This window comes from Camelus ferus, chromosome 30, assembly GCF_009834535.1.
Source record: "Camelus ferus isolate YT-003-E chromosome 30, BCGSAC_Cfer_1.0, whole genome shotgun sequence".
Classification (NCBI taxonomy): Eukaryota; Metazoa; Chordata; class Mammalia; order Artiodactyla; family Camelidae; genus Camelus; species Camelus ferus.
This window is the reverse complement of record NC_045725.1, coordinates 11,080,068-11,096,225: the sequence shown is the minus strand read 5'-3', so window position 1 is coordinate 11,096,225 and position 16,158 is coordinate 11,080,068. Positions and strand designations below refer to the sequence as shown.

The following is a 16,158-nucleotide window of genomic DNA, read 5'->3' as shown; positions in this document are numbered from 1 at the left end:
TGAAATCTTTACTTAACCCCGAAAGCAAGCAGGCCCTACAACAGCAACACTGTCTGCCTACAGTAAACCACCACAGCTCTTGGGTGTTATAGCAAAGACAATTCTTAGGAAAAACTACTTTGATCGCGCCGGGAAATCTAACTGCTGTCTTCATGGGAGTTTCTCTACTCAAACTGACAGCTACTTGCTTACAGCTGTTAGAAAATTTGCTGGGCTTACCAGGACCACCATTAAGAAGAATTTAGGAAATAAATGAGAGAAATTGCCATCCAATATTCCTCTTCTGGGGGATCCTAAACAAATGTACACATACCCACCGTACAGGAGACAGAACAATAATAAAAAGCACAGAGGCAAAGCTGACCTGGGAGGAAACGTACTGGTGAAGACACAGGGCCATCCTCCCAGGGGCCACCCTGAGGCTTTTACAGCTCTACAGTTGCCTGCTCAAAAACGCTTCCCCCGGTACAGAAATAAAGAAGCAAGTCGACCCACACTGGGAAAATAGCAATACTCTGATAAACAGGTGCAGATATGGGCCAAATGTACAATCAAGTTGATACCTTTTTTGGAGTAAGTTGGCCAACTTTGAGGATCCCATATGTGAATGCCCCATAGTTCAGGATCTAACTTGGTGTGTAGCTAAATTAATTAATAAAAACAGAAATGCAAATACTAAAGACTTATTTTTCTGAATATAATAATTTTCTTTGGCCATAATTTTCCACTGGTGGGAGAGAGATGCTTTAGCCTAGAACAGGTTTCTCAACCTTGGCACTATGATATTTTGGGCCAAATAATTCTTTGTTTATTATCCAGGGGCTGCTCTGTGCCTTATAGGATGTTAACAGTTTCTCAGGTCTCTCCCTACTAGAAGCAACTAGTGCCCCTCTCTTAGTTGTGACAATCAAAAACATCTCTGGAGTTGACACATTTCTCCAAATTTGCTATGAAAGAAATCCCACTCCTCCACCGGCATGAGAAACATGCTGTATCTTTTTATTCTGGTTTTCCTGTCATTAGCGCTTTTCTTTCTAATTACTGGAATCTTGTCCATATATCAGATTATTTTTTTGAGTAGTAAATACTGTGCCTTTCATTAACTGCCAATCTTTCTGTTTCCATACTAAACTTTTAATATTAAAACTATATTTGAATATATATAAATAAAGAAACTTTGTTGCCTGTGTTACACTGATACCTTCTTTAAAACAATGAGATAAAAGAAACTGAAGCATTTAGAACATATGTCTCGTAGACTATCATCGTTTCTTACTTAAGGAACAAGGTTATGAATGATTGTCTAGAATATGCAATTTTTCAGAGGAGAATAATGAATATGGCATTTGGTGCCTAGTTCTTATTTTAGACTGTATTTCTTTATACTAAAAATCAAAAGAACATTAAACACTTGTTATATTTCCAACTGGGCTCTCCTACTATGTATAGCAATGTATCAAAAATGTACTATCTTAATGACTTCATTTCCTATCTGCAGAAGACAGATTAAAGTGCTTTTTGCTTTGATCATGGTGACACAAACGTTAAATATATGTACATAAATTACTAACTTGATTAAATTAATAGTAACACTACATGATTTGTAATTTATATAGAACACAAATACAAGAAAAAAAGAAACCAAATAGATCCTTTTCTTTTTAAATCCCAATATAGTATTCTCAAATATAATTTCTCCAAAAATAATGAAGACAGCTGTACATGCACATGTGATACACTACTGAACATAAATGCAATTTTCTAGAATGTGCTATATATAGTCATGACGTGGGCATGGCGCAGCTTCTATGCTCTGTTTCTATCAGTCAGCATGGATGCTGGAATGCTCACTGCCAGGCCCTCAGGTTACAAGGCTCCTGACTGATGGAGGGACCGCTGAGCCACATGCCCATGGCTTTCCTTCTATTCCACTGTTCCATGGAGCAGTGAGCAAGCTGGAGTAACTGCACTCTGGCCTAACTGGTGACAACCCTAGATTTTCAGATTTTGGACATAAAGAGAATGAATGAAGAGAATACTAGAAATCTTACCAGTATTTTCTTTCCACTAGACCAAAGCTTTCTTCAGTAAAACAAATAAATAACCAACCAAACTCATAAATAACAGAAAAATAAGCTTAACACACACTTGATAAAATATTTCCTATTTATGAATGAGAACTTTAAACTCAGTCCTTAGAAGTCATGGAGAAAGAACAGTCTTTCTCAGATTCCAGCTCTGGTCACCAAATAAAATGTACATCTATGTGCCTACAGCACATATATATGTACACGTGATCTTTTTAGTATTCTTAGCAGTATCTTTGCTGTGAGTGCTCTTAAATACAACTCTAAATTCATTGAAGAGTTTGTATTACTTACATTCACCTATTTAATAGTGTTCTCAAGGTAGTAAGCAACAAATTTTTGTAAAGAAAACTATGAACTCTCACTGCTAGGGAAACTGCTGATACATGTGCTGAAAAGGTGAGCTTGAACATTCCAAGCGTCTAACATGTAGTCATGCTGGCTTGGTAAAAGGAAAATCTCCTCTTTAAAGAAATTTTATGAACCTAAAACTGCAGAATAAATAATACAAAGATTTTTATTCTTGAACTCTTATGTTACATCAAATAACAAGCATATTTTGAATTATGAGACTACAGTATTATATACAAGGGTTCTGTTGTCCACATGAGCCACTTGCTTTTTTTTTTTTATAACAACCTTTTGTGGAATTATAGTTCCATAATTTTCAACAGTTTGTTAAGTATTCAATATGATTTAGCATTCATAACCATTTCAATGTGACCATTGTCTAAAAGGGGGAGAAGAGATGAGATTTAGAAATAAAATTTAAAATCTATTAAATACTTTGTATCATGTAAGTGTTTCCAGAAAAGCAAGAGAGGAGTATAGACATTTTTAAAATGGCATATCTGAATATGAAATTCCTACAATGTATTCTTTGTTTGTGGGTTGTATCCTGTACAAATAGGAGTCACCTCAGATGCAGGCATATCTCTGTCAGACTCACTTTTCTCCCTGTAAAATGAGAAGGTTAACTTCATGATACCTAAGATCTATTCTAGCTCTGACATTCTGGTCTAGAATCCAGAGACACCATCCAAAAAGCACATAGGCTTTCTCATGCTACTGAAAATATGACCTGTATGTGTATGTATGTGAAAATGCCTGTTATGTCAACAACAACAACAACAACAAAAGAACCTGAGGTTCTTTAATAGTTAATTTTTATAAATGTGAAGAACAGTTTCACATTTGCTTGGGCATTTTCATTTGGAAAAATGGTATGATATTATCATCTCCTGCATTTAGTCAGATTTGATTCATTCATATCTAAAAGTATCACTTTCACTATGGTGCAAATCTGAACAGTTTGGAATAGTAGAAGAGTAGGAAGATGTTTTACTAGCAGCTGAAAGGCTTCAATTCAGGATGTTCTGCTCTGTGAGGTCAGTTTTGCTTTAAAGAAAATCCAAGACTAGTACCAACTGAAAGCAATTTTTTCAACATTTTATATATAACATGTTTTATTTGAACACTGTTCTATCAGATTGGCATTTTATTAAGTTACATAAGTGGAGAATGCATAGAAACTTTTATCATGATTATAGGACAAATAAGATTCAATAAACAGATATTTAAGAAATATATATCAAACTCTATGGAATAGATAAATCTGTTATGTAAAATAAAACAGGCTTTCTCTTTATTGAAGCATTTCCTTTTATAGCAGGCATACTGACTAATTCATTTCTATTTCCTTTTGGATCCTCAAAGCGCTTTATGCTCATCCCAAAATTGTTAAGTGCATGTTGGCAGACATCCAACAGCTCATCGTGGCTTCCCTGAAATGGCCCTAGAAGCCAACATCTAGACTATGAGGAAATCAATTTTACTTTTGAAGGAAGGGTGATATGATAACCACAGAACATCACTTTGGATATCTTGATAGGATAGCAGTCATTTTCGATCAAAACAAATGTGACTATTTTCAATATACTCACCCAACCTGGGCAATTTCTATTTAGTTTCTCCTTCACCTTCTGCTATCAAGGACATTTACAAATGGTATCAGAAGATGACCAAATCATTTTTAAAGAAATATTATAGTGTCATTTATTTTTTAATTTATCAGTGGAAGAAAGGAACCCTTGCTAAAAATTCGTGAATTAATTGGTTTGCCTTCTTCCTGGTACCATGGAATTCCTTCTCCACCAATTCCTAGATACTGAAACTTTCCATAGAACTCTGGTCTCCTCTGGCAACTTTCACCATTGAAAATATATGATGCTAATGAGCCAAAAGAGTTGATGTACTACCAAGGAGGGATATCAATGTATTACTATTGGTTTTGATAATGCCTTGCTCTCAATTTCTGAAGGAACAGAAAACAATAAGCTATAGCTCTACAAGGGCAGCCTTTGGGTATGTGCTCAAATATGAGCCAACAGTGGGGAGGGTATAGCTCAAACTGGTAGAGCGCATGCTTTGCATGCACGAGGTCATGGGTTCATTCCCCAGTAACTCCTCTAAAAAAAGCAGTAAATAAAAAAACTTAATTACCCCCCCAAAATATAAATCAATCAATCAATCAATCAATCAATCAATCTTTAAAAAAAGATAATATGTCAAATATGAGCCAACAAAATTGACATTCTTATGAAAACAAAACAAAGCAACAAAGGGTAGAAGAAAAAGGCAATCACGTCCCAAAATGGAATATAAAGAGTTTTTTTTTAAGACTCAAAATTTAGTATTGTAAAGAGGTTGTTAACTATTAGATCCACTTCATAAAAAAAAAACCTGTTTCAATATTGTCTTTTCAATTCTATCCAGATGAATATAAACAAATGAAAACTCCTATTTGTTAAAAGTGTCCATCACATCAATACGTGTGAAAATTGGGTGTTGGCAAAGAGCCTGCAACAGAATTTCAAGAATCGAGTAATTTGCTTTCTTATATTTCAGGGAAAGTTGGTTTAAGCAAAATATTACTTCGACAAGTAACTATGAGCTTCAAAGTAGAGGAGCATATTAATGCACTGATCTGATTTCATTGAAGGAATACGACACTTCTGGACAGCTCAAGAGACTGGATGTAACATATGGAAAGAAAGGCGATCACTGGAGCCACCCTGTGCTGTTCTGTGATGCTCAAGTCATAGCAGACATTAATAACTCACTGGCTATTTTCACATGCTTCTCATAACCTTTGCATCACAATTTCAGGGCAGAGAGAATATAAGACAAAGAACTTCAGGGAGAGAAAGTTAAAGCAAGTCTGTCAAAGATTGGCAGGCCCAAACTTGATCTGCCTTCTGTTTTTCTCACTGTTCCCTGAAAAGCTTGTTTCAATTTCACCTGGCCAAGTTTTCAAACACAGCAACTAATTTGGGAAACATTTGAACACAATTAAGCCATCATCAGCCCATCTTGTGGGCATTCAGGCTTCCTGGTTAATGATACTAATTTGGAAAGCCAAATTTAGATCACTGCACTCACACTGGCCTATATAAAATCAGAATTTAAATTCTGCCTTTTAAAGTTGTAAAGATAAGGCATCTCAGAAAGAGTGCTGAGTTAGCAAGCCACTAAACGTAACATTTAGTTTTTGTATATGACATTGTGATGCTCTGGGAATAACTAATGAGTGGCTCACCCACAGACTCTTAAGTTACATATTAATAATCAATAGCAGGATTAAAAGGGAGGAAGCCCAACATACTATATGACATTTTGGGATAAAGACAGTTTAACTGAGTAACTATTACTATGAACGTCACTGATGTTAGTTCTATGCAAAAGTTTACATACACCAACTACAAAAAGTTTTTTCAAAAATATAAAGAAAAGGAAACTTAAACAAGTCATTATGATGGTTAATATTTCCTACTCATGCTTATTTGGAGATCTAAAGTTAGAGCTAAAACTCAAGTTAATGTTGTTAAGCCATTCTTAGACATGTATATCATCTTCATGCTTTTAAATGAAATTCTATTCAGAATCTAGAAGGCAATTAACCGTAACTTCATCAAGCCTAGGCATTTAGAGAAAGGCATCATTTTTCTATCTGAGGGCTGCATAACACTACGCAAAAAGAGAACAGTCAACAAACTTCTAGAGTTAGTCATTTTTAATCTATTTATGTTTCCTACAGCAGAGTGGTCTATATTCAAGCACTTTCCATTAAAAAAGGAAATAACTAGTCTGAAAAAGAATCAAGTCTACCCTCTTTGATAATCCCTTGTTTAATTGTACCACTTTTTTTTATAAATACAAGGATTTCTTCTACACTTAATTTAACACAAAACCCATTATCTAAGCTATGAGCCAGCATATTTTAAAAATGTATTGTATATATACACAGGTATGCATATGTACATATCCTTATGCATTTATATTTTATTATTTAGTAAATCAAAAATGATTATGAAAAAGATACAAAATATAGGTTTCCCTTCAAATTGTATTTCTCTGCATGTTTCAGTCCCAATTTAGGTGGGTCATCTTCTCCATAGATGTTCTAAGGACCCAGGTTTCTTCTGACATTTTACTTTGCCATCCTATTGTCCCATCTACAAGTTTGAAGCTAACTCACTCTATCAACCCCAAGAAAGAAATGAAGAAACAGAGAGGAAGTGGTGTTGCTTTAAGAAACTGGCATGAGACGTGACTTTATGACTACTGCTTATTTTGCATTAGTGAGAACTCAGTCATGTGGAAACAGACAAGAAAGCTGAGAAGGGTACCCTCCACCTGGACTTCCACGGACCCTACAAAACAAATGTGGAAGGAGAGTGGTGTGAGAACAGATACTGGGGAGTTAGTAAGCTCTGTCATATTGATTCATTTCTATTTTGAAAATTTAATAATTTAAAAATATTCAGCATCTAAGAAAACCCATTAGTATTTTGAAACTGAGAGTTCCCTAGTCACTGTTGCTCTTTTAAAAATTCCATGTTTACTCATGGAATAAACATGAATTTGGTGAAGAATTTCCCTCTCCCAAGGCCACCAGCTTTGTCAGTCAGAGTGGTTGTGAGTTACAGCTCACTGTGTGTGCTCTGCAGTTTATGATGCAATGGCACACTCATTTTTGAAAGGAAATGGTCAATGGCACACTCCTTTCTGAACATTATGTGGCAACGAAAGAACTCAAGATGATTTATAACTAGTAGATTCATAAAATGTAACTTTATGACAGAATGAAGATTAGAATTCAGGGTATACTTGATAGAATCACAGAAAGTAACATACCATAGTTTCATAATATGAAACTGTACATCTTTATTTAATTCACACAAGATGAAAATCTCCCAAGGAATGTAATTAAATCTTTCAAATGTAGTAATTTCTGACTTGTTCTGGATTTAAAACTCTTATATATCTACTGTCATTTATTAAAGAAATAAAAACACTAAGTGGAATCAGTGTAGGCTATGTAGATGTGACCTCAACTTATGAGGTTTAAAAATTCTGATTTGATTTCTGAAATCTTTAGGTTTTAGATATATATTTTCTGTCCAATTTAATTTCATGAATTTTAATATTTGGCAAACAATTTTTAAAGTCTAAGCTTACTACTGAGGAAATAAAATTCACTTTTTAGAAAAGTCCCAATTCTTGAAAGTCAAATTTATCACTAACTGAATGGCAGGATCAAAAGAAGGCTCCTAACTGACCCAAGGTAAAGGAAAGTTTTTGGCCTTGGCTAGATTCTGTATTTCACTAGGACCTGAATATAAATGGGTAAAAAATATATTTGTCTACAAAGTAGATGGCATGATGGTTTCAGAAATGGACAGCACTGTGGGCAAATACTCAAGAATCAAAATGATATTCATTTCCTCAATAAATACTCATATGCTCATTGCATTCAGTCTTTGTCAGTCATTGTCCTATGACAGATATAAGGAATTCAACAGAGGGAATAAAATGGTCTATGCCCTAATGAAACTTAAATTCTAAAGGGAAAGATAGGCAATAAACGTATAATTACAATTTTTATGAGTGTCATAAAAGGAGATACAGAGAGATCATTTACCTGAGGCACCTAATGAGCTCTGATGAGATTAGCAAAGGAAGTGACATCTTAGTTAATACATAAAGGATGATATCAACTTAGTTAATACATAAAGGAAGATGTAGTGGTGAAGAAGAGGAGCTTCTCTTCTAGAAGAAGCAATTTCCTGTTATAACGTCTGGATGTGAAAAAAGCAAGCATGTGTAGAACCAACTGATGAAGCATTCACAGATGTAGACGCAGAGGGGGATGGGAGATGAACTTCAAGAGGTAGGCAGAGACAATACCTTAACAATACTTGTTATCTGTATGAAGCATTTGGAACATATTGTAAATGGCAACAGGAATAAGGAAGGATAGCCAATGCTCTATCTCTAGTCTCAGGAATAAAGGGCAGTGGTTCTCTGGTCTACAGCAACAGCAGTGGTGGTAAAAGTGTGACAGATTGAAGAAGGGGTTAGATCAATAATATTTGGTGATAGAGCCAAAAGAGGAGTGAGAAAGAGAGAAAAGTGAAGGATGATTCTGAAACTATTGCCTTCAGAAACTGGATACATTGCTTTATCACTGAGTGACAGAAAACACTGAAGGAGGGGCTCGTTCGAGAGTGTAGAGAGGGGTAATGAGTCTATTAGTCTAAGCTGTCTTTCAGACATCTAAGTAGGGAGATCTAGTGGGGAACTGGCTACATAATCTGCAGATCAGTTTCTAGGTTGGAGATGGAAATTCAACAGTTCTCAGCCTGTTTCTGGTAGAGGAATCCTTGAGAGTGGATGAGATTATTTACAGAGGATATTAAAAGACAACAAATACATGTTAAGACAGGTTAAATCAAGACACAGGATTGAAATGAATTATATTCTTTCACTTTACTAATTGATCTAAATGAAGTGGTTCACAAAACTATCAAATACCTAGGAACAAAAAGAGCAACATTCTTTTCCAAAAAAACACAATAATTTTTAATAATAGGTGCTGATTTGAAGAACAGAAATGGTCAATTTAAAACAGTCTAAAGAATTATAGAATATAAAAATTAAATAATTTTAAATTACTAAGTAATATAAGCAACTAACTCCAACAGAAATGACCTAAATAAGACATTGACTATAACAGCCTAGGACTAGGACAGTGACATTATGTGTCCCAGTAACAGACGGTCAATGAATGAAACTTTGTGTCTCTTAGAGTCTCTTATCAGATTACAAATAAAAGGCTCTTTCTCTAAATTTTCTTCAATATAAGAAACATTTCCTTCAATTTTCTAGTTGTGCTCAAGAAAAGGTAAAGTGAAAAGTTAAGATAAAGTTTCAGGTTCTACCATAATGTTTTATTGGGAACAATGGCTCTTATAACAAGAAAAAATAACAATGCACATGTGCACATTTTTGTAGGAATTTATAACTTTCTCTCTTGAGGACTCATCCTTATTACTCTCATTAATACTTAGAGATACTTTAGTTAGTAAGTTCATGATCCTAAGAAAAGTTGCCGACTTTCTCTTTAAAGTAATTTGAGCTAACTTTGTGAGGTGGAAAAGCCCACTAGAGTTACAAGACCTATATTAATATCCTGATTTTACCATTTACTTAAATTTTCTGAACCTCAGGATTCTCACCCAGAAAACAGATTAAAAACACTTTGATCACCTTACAAACCAATTTGTGAAGAACAAAATGAGACAAGGTAAGTGATGGATTTTATTACAAGGTCTTAGGCAGCTTAAGTGCCATTTGGAATTTGGTCATATAAAAAAAGAACCTTATTATCACATAAATCAAGGAGAAAGCAAAAAGAAAGACATCTGTATCATAACATTTTTTCCAGAGCACATAAGAGCAAAGGAAAAAGATCACGTCTATGAATCCACTGATGATACTTCATGCAGAAAGCCACAATGACATCAAAGAATACTATTCACCGCCATCTATGACACCTCCATGAAGGAGGAACACATGAAGACAGGAGTAACAATGTGAACATAATGGAGCTGCATAATCCAAAACTAAAGATTAAAAAGCTGCATGAATGTCCTTGAAAAGCTGAAATTCTTTGAAAACCTGGGAAGTTTATAGGGAAATAAGAGCTTTGGAAATCTCACATCCTATATAAAAATGGAAGAACAAAGTGAGTTTCCTTAAGTAAAAGTTGTACATTGAATTAGCCTTTTCTTTTCATTAAATTTATAAATGTAGTAAATAAAACTGACTTGCTTTCCTAGGAAGATGACTTAACATAATCTGTACTTTTAAAGTGACTTTCCCCCCATTTGACTTATGCTCACACTGGTCTTTATTTTACATTTATATCTTAGGCTTTCTCACACTGGCAGGCACAGAAGTGGAAAGTTTAAGTGACCAGCTTTCCTGAAACTTCTGGTATAGTTTCACATCAGTATCTACTCTACATTACAGACAAGTAGCCTTACAAGAGCTATGAGCAATGTGTGACAAGTGTCTGCAGTACATGCAAACACAGGTGAAATTAACTCTCATTTCTCCCAAGTCAGTAAACAGTAGATGTGAACAATGTGAATTACTTCTTGTCCTATTTTTCCAATTGATCAGTTGAAGGATCCCTTTATAAAATGTGGGGAAGAGGAAAAGCACTGGCAACGTGACACCCTTTATGTTCAGTTTGAAAGTTTGTTCAATTTTTATATTCACACTACTCTACTCTACTCTACTCTCTGATGGTCTCTTTGAAAATGGGATTCCTTTGATAGTCAGGCATCTTATTCCTCCAGGCTAAGATCTCTATTTTTGCTGCTTCCTTGGAAAATCAGAATGTCTGTCTTCCACAATATTAAGTAGAGGTTTTTTAAAAGTGCTTATGACTTGACAAAAAAATGCATTAGCTGTGAACAGTGACCAGAATTTGTGCTTGTGGAGACTGCAAGGGGGAGCAAGGTCTCTTACTAACATATTTATTTTTATTATGACACCCATTAGTTTTGGGCTACAGCCAAGTCTCTTCTCATGGTTTAAAAAGGAGTTACCTTGACAAGATTTGACTTAAATCACATCCTGATCTATATTATGAACACAAAAGAACCCTTTCTGCCTTAAAGTGACAATAAGAGTCTGATTTATAATCCTAAAGCAAAGAAATTCAGAGTTAAATAAATCAAATGACTTAGCACTTGTCCCTAGATTTTTTGGCAAGGGTGTGAAATCTATGAGAAAAAATGAATAAATGCTGTAGCAAGTATTTCATCCGTAAACTCAAAGTATTATATGGGTGTATTAAGCATGCATTTTCACTTTGCTGAATTTCAAAACAATAATTAGAAATAAGACATCTGTCTCCTCAGAACTGCAATGTAATTTGTGGTGTTTCTGGACCCATAATAATTGTGAGGTTTTTTTTTTTTTCTTTTCTTGCTCTCTTTTTTTAATAGGAGCATGATACAGGTTTACAACTAGTTCACATATTTCATAATCTTAAACACCCCCAGGAAAATTTATTTCTGGGGTTAAACTACCTAGTATTTGTCTAAAACCTCCAAGCCTAACAACTCTATAGGATATAAAAGAAAATATCTCCACAGAGAATACAGCACAGCCTCAAGGAAAAGAGACAAACACTACTTAAAAAATTCAATCAGTATCAAGCACTATTCTGAATGATGGCAAAGTTAACAAAATCCATACCCTCATGGAGCTTAACTTTAAGGATGACTCCAACACAAATATGACAATTATCTAATAGTTATCTCTTGGGATGGAGGGTAGGCTAGAAAATGGAAGGGACAGGTGGGGTCAGGATATTGCAGGAAAACTTTCAAAAGAAAGTAACATTAAATTGTTTTACATGTGACTAGAGGGGAGAAATATGCTCTGAGCAGAAGGCAAGCCATGAAAGAAAAGCATGTGCTTGAAGAAGCGTGCGGTTGAGGGATCCTGAAAAGAGCAGCTGAAGGGAGATGAAGAAGAGCCGTCAGAGTCCTGAGTCGTGCATTCGGGATCTCTGGGGTAAGAGTCTCCCACACACGACTTTGAAAATAAATTCAAGATTTAGGATGAGATTTCTCCATAAAGAAAACCAACCAAATAAGAAATGCTGAGCACAGACAGCTAGGACAGCTCCATTCCCCTTCAGAGAGGATGTTCCACTGGCTGAAGGAGAAATAGAACTCCATTCACTTTCCTTTTTGATTTGAAATGCTTCCCAATCTCTATCATAGCTACATGGATAATAGCTCTCTGAAGAGTGACCCCGTTAGAAATAATTACAAATAATCCTGCAAACTAAATTAAACACTTTTGATATTTACATGCAACTAAACTTTACCTATTAACAAAATCAGTAAATATTTTTGGAAAATGTTTTAACACTAAGATGTATTAGAAACTAAGAAGAAGTGTTAAGAGGATGCCTTCTTGGGCAGTGCTCTACTCGAAATCCAGTTCAGTTTAAAAGTGCTTAGTTTCATGAGCAATATACTTTTTAAATTATTAGTGCTGCTTCTATGCCTTACTAAAACTAACACAGTATATAAGTTAGTACTTGAATTAACCTTTCAACATTACTTTGCTTTTTGATTAATTGAAACCTAATATAATACATTTATTCTAAATTATCAAGATATATCAAAAGTTGCATATACTTATTTACACACCCAAGTTGAAATATTAGGCCATTACTTTGCCACTGTATAGTTACTCTTGCAAGGAAATACGTTAAAGTTGGTGAAACAAAGAGAAAAGAAACCAAATTAGCAGTCCTTTATACTACTGCTACCAATGAAAGTGTACATCTGAATTAACACAAAACAAAGGAACTAATTACTATCGGACCCAAATTCACATTGCGGGGATTGGAACTAATGTTTGTTTTACTTCTTTTTAAACAACATACAGGAAGCACTTGCCATGTTTACACTAATTCAGTATTTTGTACTTAAGTAAACAATTCTAAAATGAAAGAACAGTTGAGGCAAAAAATGTTCTTTAGACCACAAAACTCCACTCCATATTTTTCAAAAACTGTGCTTTACAGATTGAGAAGCTAACACTCTCTCACAACTTGCTAGTATCAGAGTTCAGACTGGATCCAGCTCTTACTTGTAACCAAGGAATCTGTCCACCAGGTCACACTGAGTCATTATACTGTGGGACTGCAGAACACTTGTGATGATGCCTATAAATTGTAGCCTTAACCAAGGACAGCCCAAAATGGTACACCAGCTCTCTGCCATCAAACTTTTAATGCAGCCCAGTCAAGGATTCCACCTTACTTCACACAGATCACTTAGGTATTATGGAGAACTGAATAAACAAATATATAATTAAATAATTCCCTCAAAATGTAATCCTAACTGTAACTTAATGACTAAGTTAGGCTATATTTCAGAAATAAATTCTCTAGTATTATACAAGAAGATGAAGGAGATTCTTTTGGATTCCAGACTGCTTTTGTCTTTTAGTTTAACACTATTAAAACTGAGTCTATAAGCCATAAGCTTAACTGATTAATAGCCAACTATGTTCAAATAGTTAAACCAAAATGGTTACTTGACTTCATGTACCCCTCAGCTGACTGACTGAGGGCACATGCTTAAGGCTGTTAAAAAAAAAATCATTTACTGCTTTATGGGAAGAAAATAAATACTCTCAAATATTTTTAATAATTGGAACCTAATAAAAATAATACACTAGGCTTAAAAGTAGAAGGTCACTTTGAATCCAAGTCTAACACTTCCTACCTATATGTTTTTTGCTAGTCCATTTAATCATTTGTAACATGAGATCAGCATTACCTTCTTTCTATTCCACAGGAAGTTTAAGGAATTAACATAATAATATATTCTAAGTTGTCTTGTAAATCAAGACATGTTATATTTGCATTGCAGACTATGAGAGTTGCTTTAAAAATATAAAAAGAATTTTAACCAGTCCATCAAAAATGACTGTGTACAGACTTTGTTCAATGTTTCCCCATGCCTCTCTGCTTTCCTAACCTTCCAAGCCCTGCTTGTTTAACAGACTCCTTGTTGTCTGGCTACCAGTTGGACCCAGCCAAGAAGATCACCAGCAGAAGCTTAGAGAGAGGAAGGAAGTTGTGGAGCCCATCCCCACAGCTCTTTCACCACCCGACTACGTGCTTCAGTTGAAGATGATCACAGAGCTTGTCAAGGTGCTCTCTCTCCTGATTCCTGTAACTTCATCTTTCCCTTACTTTTCTAGTTTAAGGGTAGTAACTGTGTCCCACATTACTATGTCATCCCCTTAAATTTTGCTATAACTTGCTACCCCCTTTGTAGTTACTTTTATTAAACTCTCTTCAAATCCCCAACTTGCCAATGCAATCTATTCCCTACTGGGAACCCGACTAATAGAAAACTTTAGCATTTGATAATAATCCAGAACTGCAGGGTACGACATCCTGGTGGTCGTGTTTGTTTGCTTTTTTCCCCCTTAGTAATACCTACTGATTTGCTCAATTCTATCTCTGCTTTCTTACACAAGCCACTTTAAAATTAGTAATACATGTTTTCAAGTAAGGGCTCTCTCTTAGGCTCTGCTGTGGACCAAAAATGTTAAATGTCATATACCTTAATATCAATCCCCATGACTCACAAATTTTAAGATGATGAATGATTGTGTTCAGTCAAGCAATCCACAATACCTCTTGACAAACCGTCACCACCAAATTTTTACCAGTCTTTGATGCAGATTTTGTAAGTGATCAAGAAACCAACATACAGGAAAATGGAACAATTATCATAAAAGCCTTGCTTCTAGCATGTAGAATACAGTGAAGCCAAATGGCAGCTAGGAGCAATATCCTGGGGAAACTAAGCTGCCTGAAGTTTCTGTTTCTCCATTGAATTAGGAGTTTGACTGCACAGGTCAGTATTTTGAAAAAATAAATAGCAACATGAATTCTAGTGCTGATTCCATGGCCACCTGCACTTCTATGAAAAATACTGTAATACATTTTTTTAGTTAGGCTTGATTTTTATTTTATATTTATTTACTCATTTCATACAGAAAACAGATGATTATATCAAGTAATGACTCTGAGAAAGTAATGTTATCAGCGCCTAAACTACTCCCCGATCTTAGAAAATTGTGCAGCATTTCCATACCAGTAGAATACAGAGAGTCAAAATACTTAGAAACAGAATATAGGTTCTGGAGTGTTCTGTATATACACGTTGGCATCTGTGTGGCTAGTTCCACGTCACAGTTCAGTGTTTGAAGTTATTCTCTACTTAAAATTATTCTCAATCTCAAATGAAAATCCAACATATGCCTTTCTTAGGAAAGAACCAGAATTGAGTCCTGATCTCTATTTACCAAAAATTTACACCTTTGCTGGGGGGAAGTAATCTTGTATTTTAATACGGCTCTGAAAACAAGGAGTTAAAATAAATTCTCAAAGCATGTAACTGAATTCTGAGGAATAGTTTCTAAACTAAGCCAATCTAAATCATTAAAAATAATAGGTTTCATCTGTTGTTCTATTAAAATGATAGTATGGTGTTACAGAGAGAAGAAATCTAAAATCAAGCATAGAAGGTAAGTATAGAAGGGAACAGAAGAGTTACACCTATAGAAAATCTTTTCATCTGAATTACATTAGGGATTCTTAAAGTTTTTCAAAAGAGTAAGTTATACTTACTACTTTTAAGTTAATGGTTTATAATTATGGCTTTTATAATATAATGACTCACCAACTTTCTTTCCATGTAAATATATCACCTCAGAATTCATAAAGTGACAAGTACTGAAATAGGCACTAGGCAAATTTTAAACTCCTTAAATTACATACATAAATTAGAAAAATGTCTCAAGGTTGGATTACTGGGCCACAAATATAACTGACGAAATAAATGATGGAGGAAAGTGTTGCTATTTTGATATAAATATTTCATTCCATGGTATTTTTCAGATGAGAGCCAAGAAAATGCATTATAATTTCAAAATTATAGCTAATTTCATTTTTCTTTGTATATATGTACATTTTTACCACTTTATATTAAACTTTAAAATAAGAAAATATCCTAAAGTTTAAGTGTTTTAAACCACAGGAATTTAACTAATTTGTATCTGTGAACAGTGATAAACATTTGGTAGGAAAAAATACATATAATTCTTTTAG

The 16,158-nt window shown here is 34.6% G+C and overlaps 1 pseudogene; it reads right to left on the bottom strand.

Moving 5' to 3' along the window:
- Positions 1–16,158, bottom strand: part of LOC106729641 — a 45,940-nt pseudogene that overhangs the window by 28,624 nt on the left and 1,158 nt on the right.